Source organism: Drosophila willistoni (assembly GCF_018902025.1).
Source record: "Drosophila willistoni isolate 14030-0811.24 chromosome 2R unlocalized genomic scaffold, UCI_dwil_1.1 Seg167, whole genome shotgun sequence".
Taxonomy (NCBI): domain Eukaryota; kingdom Metazoa; phylum Arthropoda; class Insecta; order Diptera; family Drosophilidae; genus Drosophila; species Drosophila willistoni.
In genome coordinates, this window is record NW_025814050.1 from 6,993,611 (window position 1) to 7,009,803 (window position 16,193).

A 16,193-nucleotide genomic window follows, 5' to 3' on the forward strand; every position below is an offset into this window, starting at 1 on the left:
TCTAAACTGGCTAAGAAAATTGAGTTCTTCTTAGAAAGAGATGATATATCCAGAATTAGAATTTTTTAAACAAATATAATGTTTATAGAACAATATGGGAAAATGTATTAAGAGAAGTGTTATATTTAAGACAAATAATTATTACAGATTAAGGTTTAAAAAATATTATTATTAGTAAAAGGATAGAAAATTTCTAAGATTTATTAAATTTTAACTCTTTTTTTTGGTGACTCCTGAACAATGAATTCTAGGAGATTTCTTTGCCCTTTCCATGTTGTACAATAATAACCCTTATCTCATATGTTACGCAATTAATAGATCATTAATTTGTAAATTTATGTTTTGGTATAGTAGATTCTCAACTTCTTATGATGTTGAACGATGTTGTCCATATCTACAGTAGATGCTACCGCAAAATCTTAAGAAACAGTTTTCTGATTGTAGAATTTGCCACATTATTTTTATATAGGCAGTTTTTAAATCCTCAGCCTCACCTTTCGACTAGTCGACTCCAATTAGTCGTAGGAAAATGGTCGACTAATCGACAAAAAATTGAAAGTAATAAGTAAAAGAGAAGGTCCAAAAATTATTTTTTTGCTTTTTATTCTACTATTTTTTTTTCATTGCAATTTTAATCAACATATGCAATTTCATTTTAATCTGCAAAATAAAATAATTAAACAAAGAGAACAAAGAAGAGAAAACAACTTCTTTGGCGTTCAATTTAATGGACCTTTTCCATACCTCGCTTCGCTGTGGAGCCATTGAACTGATTGGTCTATTGTGCGGTATAATTAATTAAGGATCCATTTATTATAACTATTTTAATCTTAACTTTCGAAATTATTTTGGTATCAATAAAATTCACATAATATAATAATCGTATTGGTAATGTGCCAGGTAATACATCGATAATGATGACGTAGACAAGTTAAATGGTACGGCTAGGTTTACAAGTTATAAAAAAAAACTTTAGTTTTGCAAAAATAAAAACAGAAAAAATTGCACATTATATGAAAAATGAAAATTATTGCTCATTTTAGAAGCAAATAGTCGAATGGAAATGGTCGACTAATCGAAAAGATGAAAGGAAAATGGTCAACACCATTTAGTCGACCTTTTTCCGAAATTTCGACTATAGTCGAAACTTTGACTAGTTGTTTCATTGCAAACTATGCCAGTGATCTATGTAATTACTCTTTTAAAATTCAGTTTATTACTAATAGTAATCCAGAATTCAGAATAGCATTTCGATAGCCCTCTTATTTTAATCACAATGTGTAAGCAAGGGCAAGAGCATAGCCAGTTTTAGAAATTCCTAGAAGTGACTAATATAATTTTATTCTTTCTTCACGTCGCCCCCTTCTAAAGCTACCCACACTTTCTCATCATCGTGGCTTTTGGATTTCGCAATAGCAATTGATTTCAGATTAATTTAAATTAGGTAGCGCCGTTTCAGTTACATTCAACTGATAAGGTCGCACTCAGTCAGTTGTTGCCACCCTGTTGAGCTTTACCTCCCTTCCTCCTACTCACTAACCCTCTCACCCGCATTTGGTGTTCACTTGGCATACAAATTAATTTGTTTGTCTCTTTTTTTGTTTCTTGTTTTGTTTGTTGTTTTTTCTTCTTGTTTTTGTGTAATTTTGTTTTCTTCGCTTTTGCTTTTTGCCTCATTGCCCGGCACGTTTCACTCGAAGAGATCTCAACAAGTAGATTAAACTTGGCGCATTTTTTTGTGCGTTCATTTTATTATTAATTGCCCTGGGTAATTGTTCAGATTCAATGGAGATTTATGTATGTAGTCGCAGTCGGTCGATGCAACAAATATCAAAAAACGGGTAGAGGAAGAAAAAAAAGTCACATGGAAGTATTACCAATTAAAAGCGTATTAAGTGCAAATGGTTCGCTCTCATTCTCAGTCGATGACTCAAAAGATTTGCCAGATTTATAGGCAAACATTCTAATGCTCATTCATTATGATTATTAGAGGGGGGACATACATACATGCTTAGTGATTTCATATAATTTACGATGCATTATGAAACTAATTAATGTGGGACAGCGAAAAAGCGGACCAAAGAAAATAAATGTGGGAAAATGTACATTGGCTTAGGAAAATGATTGCAAAAATATATGGAAATTCAATATAAATCTGTTGAGACCAGAAAAATCTGTTAACATTCGATATATTATATATAAGTGAGTATTTATGTCATTTCTGGCAATGTCTAGACAAAAACAGGATTTATCTTATATAATTTTAATATTTCTATGTGTTAATGTATTAATCAATCAAGCCAATTTGCCATAATTTGATACTTTAAATTGATTTGTGATAACCAATTTGAGCACTTATAACAAATATTGACAATTCGATATAGATAAGATAACGAATAAACGAAATAATAAGAAAGTATTCATAAACACAAAGTTCAAGAGATGGAGCCTATTAAAAGCCTGTAAAAACAAAAATATTGCCTAATATCATTGTAAAAATGTTTATTTTCTTAAATACTTACAGTATACAAAAGTTATAGACCTTTTCAAAATGAAAAAGTAATCATAAATGTGTACAATTTGAAAAATTTAATAGCAATTTCTCACCTTTTCCTCGTGGAAACTCTGTGGGAGAACCGTCTCAACAATCAGCTTGATCGATTCTCTGGGGCTATTAACTCCAATTTAAATGGTTTGAAGAAATGCATAAATTTCCTTAATTGCTATAATTAGTTAATTTCGGGCACTTGTTTTGTTTATACCATTTCTTGGATTAGATCATTTCAAAGAGTAATTTACATTGAAGACAAATTAGTCGACAGGATTTGGTCGATTGTGAATAATGTGAAAAATAAATGTATAGAATTTCCTTCTTAATGAAAATTGTTTCATTAAAATGCAGTTTACCCGTTTTTTTTCAGTTTCATTTTCTAATAATTAGAAGGAAACAAACATTCTTTCATCTTTCTTTGCTTTTCGGAGTATTTTTTTTTTTTTGGTTCCCCAATGATTCTTAACACTACATTTAACGAATTGGCGCCCAAAAGGCAAACCGCCAGTCAATTTTTATTATTATTTGCTTTTCATAATCATTGATCCCAAACACTTTCACTTAACCAAAAACTCAACATCGCTCCTTTGTGTAACTCCCTCTTTCTTACACCATCTCATTGTCTGTCTTTCTTTCCCTCTCTCTCTCTCTCTCTCTCTGTGTGTGTTAAACTTTTGCAATCAGTCTATTAGCTGGCATTCGTTCTGCTTCACTGGTTTCATCTTCGCCTCCATTTCCATCTCGTGCAGCACCTCCTCCTCCTCCTCCTCCTCCTGCTCCTCCTTCTCACACTGCACTTCTCCTTTGGCACTTCAAACATATTCCTCCCGCCCTCTCAAATTTGGCGCAAGTAAACATCACAGCTGCAGCAGCTTTATACATAGACAAATTAGATGTTTCTTTTGAGATAGTCGACTGCTAGATACCCTCTATTATGGAATACTCAAAACATCACAGTTGAGACTCGATTACCTATCATATTCCTTGGAGTATCTTACAAAGTATTTCGATTTGGCCAACATTTGTTCAGGTATCAATTATTATTATCAACTATTATTGTCATAGCAGTTTCTTACATCTCATATAAATCCATAGGAGGGGCTACTCTTGCCTATAGTCTGTCTAACCTAGGGAGATCTGTTAAAATCAAGATTAAGTAAAATCCTTATCATAGTTTAGCTTCTAATTTACAAACAAACTAGTTAGTACTTTGTTTTTGCCATTTAATTATGAAACTAATTTATCGATTAGGGCATACACACTTTACACTCTTGCATTAGAGGGTATCAAATGAGGTGGCGCTGTTGGTGGGTGAAGGAACGGGGTAGGTGGGCTCAAGCGAGACCGAACGGGTGCTGCGCTCTATTGTAAAAGTTTTGCCACTGCCTCTTGCACATTCAATTAATTCAAAGCATTAAAACAATTAAACAACTGTGGCTTCATTGACTTGGTAAACGCCTCTCGACACGCCACGCCCAATTCACAACTTCATCGCTTACATACCGCCCATCCACCCAACAGAAACCACTTGTGACCCAATTTTCATCCATTGCACAGAAACTACAAATACAAATTAGTGCAGCTAATTTTTAATGACTCTGATGATGATGATAATGATGATTCTTTTCTCTGTTCCTTCTTGGCATTTTTCATAATTTTCATTTCTATATTTTTACGCAATTTATGATGTTTTCCCCCCTTTCACATTCTCTTCCATTCTATAACCGAGCCGACAAATGCAATTGAAATAAACATGGAAAGAAAAACTCGTGGCAAATGAATTTATTTTTATTTTTTTCTTTTAATTTTGGGGCAAATGCTTTGAAGGCAGAGCACAAACTACTCACTCGTAGGAGACCCAACAAGCCTTCATGAGCCAGAGGATTTTTCTGTGGTTCTCCTTCTTCATTTCTTTTTTTTTTCAAGGGCCACCTCCATGCGTTTTAACTCATTTGCACCTAATTGTCATGCACGCGGGCCGGGAAAACGAGAGGAAAGCAAGGCAAGACAGAAGTGTGTAAAAAATGTGAAAAAAAGAGACCCAGTCTCCCCAGATGTTGCCGGGGGGAGCTTTCCACACAGCTGGCTACGCTTTTCGCATTCTACTTTAAAGTAATACCCTGTGTCTATGCGATGAGAAAGGTATTAAGTAATGGAAGAGGTTAATTTGGTTCACTAAAGCTCCGAGAACTAGATAAACCTGTATTTGTTCCAACGCCCCCACTACAGAGTATTCCCAATTCGGTTCAAGAATCTAAAAGAGTCTCTCGTTTCTTTTTCTACTGGCATTAATTCATTTGGCCAAGTCGTTGGACTTAATCTGCATTTTATTTTTTTACCTGAAAATTAAATGCAATTTGCATAGTAAAATCAAGCAAAAGAAAGCTACAATGAATAAAAGGGAGACAACTGATTTATAAATCATATAAAATTGGAAATGATATTTAAATAATATAAGTATATACATAAGTACTTTAGTTAAGTTTAGTTTAATAAAAGTCTTTTTTTAGATGTGAAGCAAAAATGTAAATTCTTTAAATTATATCTCATTTAGAGTGTACTTTTTCAAAGGATTCTCATGCACTGTATGCGGATCCCTCATTATATTGGGATACATTGAGGGTATGTCCTTACTTACGAGGGCAAAAAAGGTGCTTTCGCTTATTTTTAAGGATCCTTTGTGCGATATTTTTGTGACAGTCGAATTTTTACTTTTTCAAGCTGATATAACATTCAAAATTTAGTAAATTTCAATTTAGTAAATTTTAATTTTAACTATTACACAATACCATTAATTAACATGCTTGAAGTTAGCACCATGAACCATTGAAATACATATTTATGAATCTGTATTATATTTATGCATTATATCTTATGGTGTTGGGATAAACGACTCATTTCGATGAACAATATCACTGTCTCTCTTTTTTTAGAGTTCACAAATTCATTTACTCAGTTGCTCACTCACTCACTAACTAACTGACGCTTTTTTAGATGACTCTATGATTCGTTTGTTCAGAGTCTGTACTGACTTTATATTGTTATTGTTTTCTGAGGTGCCTGATCACTTCTTAAACTCTTGGGAAAAGAATGTATTAAAGGTAGTCGAAAGTTTGTAACTATTAAAGCATCTTTGATGTTATTCTTCATTTATTGAAAAAGTAAGAAATAAATTATTCAGTATCAATTCAGTAATTTCTATTCAGTAGTTAGCTTGAGCATTTTCAAAAATAGAGAAACTAGTAACTTTAGTTCATTTATTTAGTAAAAAAAAAACAAATGAATTTAAATAATTTTGCTTGCACTGTGAGAAAAACTTAACCAGTAAGTCACTGAACAAATGATTCACTGAGTTACTTAGTGAACAAGTGAGTAAGTCAAAAAGAAACAAACTAGTGAACATATTCTGCAGGGAGTCCTTTAAAAGAATTATAAGTGATCCCATACCAATTATCTATAAGTCATTATCAGGCAGCAAATGTCATCACAAACTTATAAAATCGTTGAAATGAAGTATAAAATTAATATGGATGAAAAGATAAACTTCACTTTCTAAAGCATTTTTTATGTTTGCCTAAAGCTCTGCAACTTTAAGTAGTTTTTTTGAAAATTTAGTTTCATAGTAAACTTCATTTAAAAGTCAAAGTGGAGATATGCATACATTGCAGCCAAATGGAACTCTTTAAGGGATAAAACTTTGCTCTCTCTTTTTGTCGTTCAACTTCCTGTATCTGGATCTAACTTTTACTTAGGACCCCTCCTCCTCCCGAATGTGTGCTCCTGTTCCTTTCAGCGTTTTCAGCCACTTGCTATTAATTCTTTGTCACCTTAAAGCACAAAGCTTTGTGTTTGCCTCTTCACACTATTTTCCCTCCATCAGTTGCCTTACTGCTGCAGTTGCTCTTTGTTAACTGGCTGTTGTTTTTCTCACAATTCCCTCTGTATACTGACACACCCATTCACCACCCACCCACCAGCCAACACCCGTGGGTCCTCTGTCCACTTTAGGTATGAGTGTTCAGGCAAAAAACACAAAAGCATCGTGTTCTTTTATTTTTTCTTGCCAACATTATTTTCTATGCGTTATATTTTGCACAGTTTTTCATTTCTGCCATCAACTAACCAGCTAGCTAGTCTTTTTTAATGCCCTTTCATCAACAGGTTATATTTGTTTTGACCAAAAGTTTGTTCATGGCCATGAGTCTCATATATATTTTGTAGATTTTAACTATAAAAATCACAAAAAAGAAAGGCTTTGCCTATATTTCTAGTTCTTTTAAATCTTTTGCAAGTGTATAAGAAAATTCGACAATGTTTTTCTCCTATTCGGCACATTTTTCTGGTATAATTTCTGTTTTATATTTTCTTGGTTTTTTTCCACCATTTCGCTTTTTATGTCTCTCTTTCGTGTTTTTCCTTTTGCATTTCTCTTGTTTACTTTCCTTACTTTCGTTTTGTATGTTGGCATTTTAAATTGCATTTCACAGCTGCTATTTATTTCGCTAAATTTGGAATCATCATCATATTGTTTGTTTTCTTCTTTTTTTTTTCTCCCATTTTTATTTGAAAATATTCTGTCATCATTATCATCATAATGGTCATTATCATCGTGTCATAGTCGTCTCCTGTTTCACCCAGAGTCCCTTAAGCGTTTTTTTATTATCCACAAATTTGCGCATTTTCACTTTTAGTTTTAATTAACTGAAAACTGTCGGACAGCAAAAACAAGACACACCCACTTTTCGGATAGAGAAAATGATTCCTTCACAATGAATGAAATATGAGATGGAATTTTTAATGAAATTCAGCTTAATCTGTCTGAATCAGCGAGACAAGATGTGAAATAAAAATGTTTTGCATTAACAGAAAACTAGTAATTTACTTTCATTTTGGAAATTTTGTATTTTTCTCATAATTTCTGATTGCTGGCAATTTAGTTTATTGAAAAACTTGGAAAATATATAAGTGAAACATAATAAAAGTCATAGTTTTAAGTTGGCACATAATTTCAATATTAAAATTGTGGTTATTACAAAAATTCTAATTCCATTCTAACTTTGTTTCTTATATATGTAAGTTATACATCTTTTAAGTGCCCTAAATTTGGCAAATTGGTAAAAAAAAGTGGCCCAGAATATTTTAACTAGGCTAGTTTCCCCTGATGTCCTCATTACAACATTTCATTTTTAGTTTAGTTTTTGTGTTTGTTTCATTTTTTGTGGTTTATTTTTTTTGTGCATTTAATTTGTGTTTATGCTTTTGCCCTGAATTTTGGTGGCTTTTTTCTTTAAAATTGTTGTTTTCATTTTTTGTTTCTTAATCATTTGTTGAAGTGGCCTGAAAAGAACAGAGGCAGAGATCTGGCCAGAACTCGCATTGTTTATGGCTACCGGGCACTCTGTGGGGCTGTGGGCTTGAGATTGCAATGAAAAGGCAAAGCCGAAATGAAGGCCAAACAGTTTGCCCTGTTTGTCTGAAGCTTTGCTAAAGTTCAAAGTTGAGAGACGAAAGAAAGAGTATGATGGGGAAATGGGTGGTGGGGGTGGGGAGTAAGAGAACAACTGCTTTAGTTCTCTACTGTTCGTCAGCTGCTTTGTGGCTTTAATTAAACCGAAAAGAAGCCCAGAAACAGCAAAAGGATGAGGCAAACCTTTCTCTCACTCGATTCTATTTTTTTTGGCTTTTGTTCTGCAAACTAATTAAACATTGAAACTGTATTCTAACCCCCCCTTCCCCATTTCGTTTTCCATCACCTGTTCTCCATTCTCTTGTAACTATTAATTTGTTTTAAATCGTTGCTTTCTCTGCCTCTCCTCTCTATCACTCTCTATAGATATTTCTACTCCAATTACAAGTGGAACTTTGATTAATGGCCCATATTGGACGTAACTTCATTTTGATTGCCCTGTCGAATTTCGGCCTGGCACGAACACATCATTTGTTTTCATCCCAAAATTGAGTATTTTGTTTTTCTTTTTTTCTCCTCTTATTTTGCCGGCTATATCAAAACAACAAAATAAAGTACAAAATGCGTTTTTTGGCTTTTCAATTTTCCGACTCTGACTCTTTCGTTCGTTCTTTCTCCGATATTCTTTAACCATTAATCACCTGTTCAAGTGCTTGTTTTTCCTTCATGTTTTTTGTGTGTTCGCTGTGCTGTATGGTCTTGCCTCTTTTATGTTTGCTTTTAGCCAAGTTAATGCAGGCCAAGTTGATGAAATTTCTAAAATTTTTCATTGATTGCTTAAGATTTCTGAATTTCTTTGGTTATTGTTTAAACAATTGAAGAGTATAAAGTTCTATTCATGTAAAATACCAATCAAATTGGATAAATTTCGAAATTATGGATTGGCATCATTGGTTAGTCAAACATGTTCACAACATGTTGAGCTTCATTAACTTTCTTCGTTACTTTTGCCAACTTTTAGCTCGTCTCTTTTTCTTTCTTGGGCATATTTAATGGTTGCCGGAAAAGTTTTTCGGCTCTTTTTTTTTGTTTGGTTTGTTGACCTTTGGCTAAAAATGTTGTGAACAATTCAGGCAAATCGCACAAATCGGCTAAATCTTTTGACTTGCTCTTAACGTTTCAATGGCGATTACCTACACTTGCTGCCGCCGCTTTTCCTGCCTCTGCCTGCCTTTTACAGCCTTTTGTTTATACTTTTTCCATCTCTCCCTCCTCTCTCTCTCTGCTTTTTATTTTTGTTGGTTTTATTATTTCTTCTCTGGTTGTTGTTGTTGTTCTCAGTGTGTTTATTACAAGTAAAAAGTGCCACTTGCACTGCACTCAGTAGAACAACAACAACAGCTGGCTGAGATCGGAAAAATCTGAAGGGAAAAGGGAATGGCATTGATTCGAAAGGGCAGTGAACTTTCATTTTTTAACACATATCTGGAGAAAGAGTGTAAAATATGTAATTGAAAGTTCCATGTTCTATTTTTCAAGGTGCCATTTGAAGTCAATAATTATAAACCAAACAGAAAAACGAAAAGCAATCACAGAATTAGAACAATGTTTACAATTTTACTTTTCCAAATCAATTTTCATCCAAAAAAAAAAACTTGATAAACTTTTCTGAAAGGGAAATTTTTTAGAGTCAATGTTTTCAAGGCTAACTTTTAAAGGGCAGTACCCAAAATATTAATGTTTTTTCTATTTTTATTTATTCAGTTAGCAACTACACAACTTTGGAATTAATTTTTTTGAATTTAATTAAAATTCAGTATTTTTAAATGGAATTCATCACCAATTTGGGATGGTGAGCTTAGTTTGATATAAAAATATAATAAACAATCGTTTTGCCAAAGTTTTTTTTGACTTCGTGTCATCAGTTCTAACCAATCACAGAGACAAATTTTAAATTGTTAATGTTTTACTGCTTATTGAAGTACTTCCTCCTCATTTGCCTGGGGATTTAACAAGATATTTTGCATACTTTAAATTACATATAAATACATAAATACATATAAATACATTTATACTGCATAAAAAAAATTTATAAAATGCTAACATTACGATAAAATTTGTTTTTTTATGATAGATAATGAAATAGTCTTTTTAGAAAAAACGTTTCTTCCACAAAGAAATTGTTTTTTATATTAAAAATTAGTCTTGAAATTTACCAAAATTCAGGTTTGTTAATCCTCGTAAGGCACTTGAATAAAACTAAAGAAAACCGAAATATAGTAATTTATACAATATCATCAAATAACATTCCAACAGTAAATTGAACAAATAAAATGATTGATAACAAACGATACATATGGCTCTGTATGTGGTAGAGTGTTAAAAGATTACTATACAATTTCTTTTTTAAATGTAACTATTTTCTAAACGTGACGTTTTTAAACCAATTAATATTATTTTTGTCTAGTTACTTTTTTCATTTTATTATTTACCCTAAAATATTTTAACTAGCAATGCCAATGGCAAATATTCCATTTTAAATAATTAATAACTTTGACAGCAATCAGGTATATAGTTTTTTGTTTTTAAAGTGTAACTACCAATTAATTTACTGTCAATCACCAATTGACAAGCTGAAAATGTTCAACTCACTTTACTTCTAGAGGCAATATTAAATTTCCTTCCACAATTTATTAACCAACTGAAACTAGTTTTTGAATTGAACATTTTGAATTTAAACTCACTCTGTATACTCCCCCCCTTTGACTGTTGGAAAGTTATGAAAATTCTCAGAAATTTAATTGACTAACGAAAAATCTGAGGAAAAAAGAGCATAGAGAAAAAATCTTTTAACCACTATAAACTGATTGAATATGCGGGCTGGCAATGAGAATGGAGTAGAGAAAAGTAGGGAGAAGGGATAGGAGCAGTCGATTGCAATATATAGAGATACAAACACATCAGAAAAATCATCATCATCTATGTATGTGTATACACATACATAACATAGACAGATCCCATAGACCAGTAGCCAATTGCCAAGTGCACGCATTGAGCCGTTCAGTCATCCATCCATCCAACCATCCAACCAACCATTCATCCATTCAGTGTGTGAGTGAGTCATTCAGTCATTCAGTCGTTCGTTCGTTCGTTCATTCAGTCAGACAGTCAGCCAGGCATGCAGTCAATTATACAATGTTGCCACAGCAAAAGCTCAACCACGAAGCGTATGTCTGAGTGGTCATATCATGATGATATCTATTAGATATTTTTTTGTATGCATCACAGCTAACTGAATTTATGTCAGTTTTTCTTTTGCCTTTTTCCTCACTGATGTTGGCTCTCTGACATGTTGTTGATGAAGTTGCATGAACTTTGCTGCAACAACAAGTTCATGCAACATCTTCTTTTCTTCTCATCTCTCTCTCTCTGTTTTTTTTCTTAGATTTTTTTTCCGTGTTTTTAATTTTCAGCTTAATTAAATCATTGCCCAAGTTTGCAAAAGAAAAAAAAAAAGCGAAAAACGAACAAACATTTCTGCACTTTGCGTCTAATGAATTATGGTTAAAGTCACTCAGAGAAACACACACAATTCTGTTACATTTTTTCCACATCTTTTATTTTTCTTCTTCCTTTTTATTTTTCTGGGTCATATTTTGACCAAAATTTATGACAGCTTCTAGCTGAAGATTTCGTAAATTTTTTTGTTTTTCCTTTTTCTCTTACTGCTAAGTAAAGTTAGCCATAAATTAAAATTGACTTTAGACGAAAGAGAGAAAAGCTGAAAAATAAAACAACAAATGTCTGCTTCTATTGAAAGAGAAGTTGAAAAGTATTAATTGAAAATTGGAAACGAAGAAATATATATACAATGTATGTAGGTGTTGCTAAGAAGCTTTCAAAAAAAGTAATCAAAATGTATAAGAAATCGAAGTATGTATACAATTTTTGCTTCATATAAATGTAGAAAAAGTTCTTTCTCTAATATTTGACTTAAGTTAACCCAACTTTATGTATCTTTTATTGTCTAATTACTAATCTAATTATAATTGGTTTATAACCAATCAAAAAATGTCGTAAACTTCGTGTAAAGTTTATTTTGTTCCCCCTTTTAAAGAATTATTCCCTTATCAAATAGCATGAACTCTGACCTATTGCCAACACCATCATACACATGTCAAAATGTAAGCAAGAAGAAGAAGAAGAAAAAGAAGATTCCATCAAAGTGTCTAACTAGATTTCTAACCAACTCAACCCTCCTCCCCTTCTCTCGACCGCCTAAATAAAACCCATTAAAAACACGCAAAAGCGTGGCACGAAACGAATCTAAAGACATCAGACGTGGCAAAGAGGGGACCTAGAAGCGCTGTCGGAGTCTCGTCCATAATTTGTGAAGAAATGTCCAAATGCGCTGTGTGACACACTTCAAACTGACAGTTGGCTATCCCCGCTCCTATCTCCTCCTCGTGCTCCTGCTTGTTTTTCCTACCCAATTAAGCAATTTGTGTGTGGTTTGTGGACGGACACGCACATCGTCATTATCATCGTCGTCATCTTTGGTCGGCATTGGCATTCAAAAGAGGAAAAAATAAACCTCTAATCTTGGCTAGGCATAAACGAAAAATGTTATACACCGCGAGACACTTGAATAGCTCAAGTCTAAAGTAAAATACGCCTCGAATACCTTGAAAATCAATTTTAAATAACATAACTTATTAGAATTTAGCGAAAATATTTAAATAAGAGATTATTAGTTAAACAAAATAATGGTTTAAAAACACGAACGATATATTTAAAGTTTTTGAATTCACAACTAATCATTGGAATATAAAAAGGAATTGTTATCAAATTGTAGACTTTTAGAATTATAATATTCTAATATTCTATGAAAATAGCTTTTAAATTATTTCCTAGTAAAATCATTTTCTTTAATATCATTTAAAGTTGAAAAATAAAAGCTATAATATAAAAATATATATAATTTAGGATGATGTTCCTTCTCAAATGCCGCGCATTGTATTCCGGCTTTATGTGTGTGGCGCAGTTTGATGACATATTTCTGACAGCAGAGAAAAAGAGTTGAACGAAAAACGTCTTATTATTTGTATTTTACTATCAATAATAAAAAAACAATTTTCTTTCACTTTGGGTCAAATTGTAGACAAACTCTGTTGACTTCTGTCCGCTGCTGAACTGCTGTCATTAAAGAAAAAGTGAAGATTTTATGGTCGTTTGATAAGTTTCAATTTGAAATCAGATATCAAACAGTAATTTTGGGGGAAAATCCCAACGTTTTCCAAACTGGAAATGTGTATTTTGGGTAATTTGAGCAAACGTGTCATTTGATGGGAAGCTTAAGCGAAGCTTAGCAATCATTAGGAAATCGAAAATTAGTTTATCTTATCATTATGTGGATATAAAATAAGCAGATTGAGGTCATTCAGAAATAAATTCCAAAAAATAAAAGTTGCCATATATTTGCTTGATCTCTATTTAATTTCGTAAATGGTAAAGCAAAACAAGTAAATCTTTTTACTTATTTGTCTTAACTCTAAAGAAAATATTTAGAATTTTTAAGCTAATTTATCAGAAAGTTGTAGGTTTGATACAAAAATCGATAAATTTCAATTTTTATAGTTTTCACACTTATCAACATTTTGAATTTGAATTTTTGAATTTGTTTAAGTGGCCAATAAAAGAAAACGTTTTTGTCTATGGTCACGAAAACGTAAAAACTCAAGGTTCGATAGTTGTAAGTTTTGATTGCTCCTCCAGATATATTTCTTTCAATTTGCATAACACTTCAGTTTACTATATTTATGACTTGTCAAGTACGTTTTCGTTACGCAAGTGTGGCCAATGTGCCGCCCAGTGATCCGCTTTGGACACTGAGCCTTGTCCAAAAAGGTCTTATAAAAGTGCCTTGAGCCACAAACACTCACACACACACACACTCAAAGAGTCGAGAGGGAAACCGAATCAAAATCAATTCAAAGTTATGAAAAGCGAAACGATAAAGTGGGCGTTGCTAATTAGTAAGTATTTGTCCACTTTGACCTGGGTTAAAGATTTATTGTCCACATATTTGAGTATCTTTTATGTGGGTTTTCCCTTCGTTTTCACTCTACTATTGCCTTTTGTCTGTTAATCGATATTTAAATAAAGTTAAATTGATCAGTTTCTTTTCCGTTCTCCCTTTTGTTTGAATAATTTTCCGCTCTTTGGATATGCAACTCGTTGATAATACAATTTTTTCCCTTTCTTTTTATCTATATATGTATATATACATATATATCTGTGGATATTTTTGCTCTATTGGCCATTTTTCATTGCCTGAGCTCATAGATCATTTTAATGGCAGTTTTGGTCTGCTCTCTGGCCCAGGGCCATCAATGGCAGCCGCCGCCTCGCCAAGAGTTAGTGGCTAGGGGTTGGGTATGTACATATGTATATATACGGTGGAATGGGTTGGCGGTTCAAAAGTTCAATGGTTTCAGCAGAGTGCCGGAGCACTTGAAGCATTCTCGGTTCTTGTTTTGTTGTCATTGCTGCACATTGGCAGCCCATGTTGCAGTTGCCGCACTTTGTTGTTCAATGACAAACGCGAAGGTTGAACAAGTTTTTTTCCTTCCTATCTCCCTGGCTCACTCAGTCTCTGTTTCTGTGTTTTTTCTTTTCTTGTGCAGGTGAAACTTGACTTACTTGATGGTAAACACAACTGTACAAGCATCATTGTAAAGAATATTTGATAGAGTAACTAAGTAAGGGGAGGGACGAGAGAGAGACCCACTACAATAGGGCGCCATTAGGAATGATTGTCAGACAACTAAATTATGTTAATAATGATATAAAAGGTACATGGCAACTTGTAGGATATACGATTGAGAATAATCTTATTAAGGAGATGCATATTTGATTTAACTGAACGCAGGAGATCATTACCTTTTAATGTATATTGAAACCTTAAGAAGTAGTCGGAAGAGTTTGTGTTATGATTAAGCTGATTGTAATGATTGTGTCAATCATTCGTTATCTTATCTAATCAGTTGTAACAAACACACATTAAATACTTAATGTTTGACTAATGATTGCATTTTTCAAATCTCTAAATCTATGTTTTTTTAACTTTCAACACGTAAACGAATTTGTAAATTCGATTATAATCTCTGATCCATCTGACAATTGTTTTTGTAATTTTATAACAATTGATCTAACACGCCTACTTGCATATCAATTCCCATCTAATTGCCTATATCATTTGCATGGGGCTTGAGGTTTGGCCTGGGCTCATTCATTGAAAACTGAGCTCAATGCTCATTGTTGGTTGCTAGCTGGAACTGGGGACTGTGGACTGGAGACTGTATGGCTTATCGCACATCACTTGTAAAAATTGTCACGCTTCTCTGCCACAAATGACACTTTGACTGTGACGCCTCCAAAACAGAGAGAGAAAGAGAGAAAATAAACACATAAATACACAAAATTATGACATAAAACACATCCACAAAGAGCAAAAGAAGGAAGGAACGACACATACAAAAAAAAGTCATTATCAATTACGCCACTTAATTATTTTTATTGGAGCATAAAATGCTCCATTTCTTGGCGCAGAGCATTTCTCCCTCTGCTCTGCCTCCAGCTCCTCCTTCTACTCTCTTGGCCGTTACCCATTTCCCTTGGCTTCCCCCTTGACCTAACAGCCACTTGCACTCCCTTCCCTCAGCTTGCGCTTCAGATTGTCGCCCATGCGTCGATGATGTGCTAATTGTCGCGTGCCCACTTTTTGAATGACACTTTTGGTTTTTCGGTTGGGGCGTTCCGTTCTTTCTCCCTCTCTCTCTCTCTTACTCTTCGGATGCTGCAGTGGAGTCCTGTTGGAGTGGCACTACCAAGTGGTGGGGCACACTGCATGGCACTTTACATATTTTGTTGACAGTTTATTTGACTCAAGGGGCTTGGCTAACGTTAAAGACTTGCACAAATTTGGAGGCGTTTTATTTTTTCAGTCATTTTTGAAATTCAATTTTTGCATCTGAGAGACGCCATTTAAAAACTTTTAGGGAAGAGATTGTGATTTCTAAATTTTACTTAAGTTTCTGCGTCTATTACTATATATGTATGTATGTATATTCAATGAGCTTATTGAATTAAATGGGTAATAGACTTAAAAGATTTAATTTTTATTGCGTATCTAAAAATTATTATAATCTAAAGATGTAAAACGTTGATAACTTG

The 16,193-nt window shown here is 33.3% G+C and overlaps 1 protein-coding gene across 4 annotated transcripts in view; it reads left to right on the top strand.

Moving 5' to 3' along the window:
- Nucleotides 1–16,193, top strand: part of LOC6644297 (protein PRRC2C) — an 86,347-nt gene that overhangs the window by 35,156 nt on the left and 34,998 nt on the right. The window lies entirely within an intron of this gene.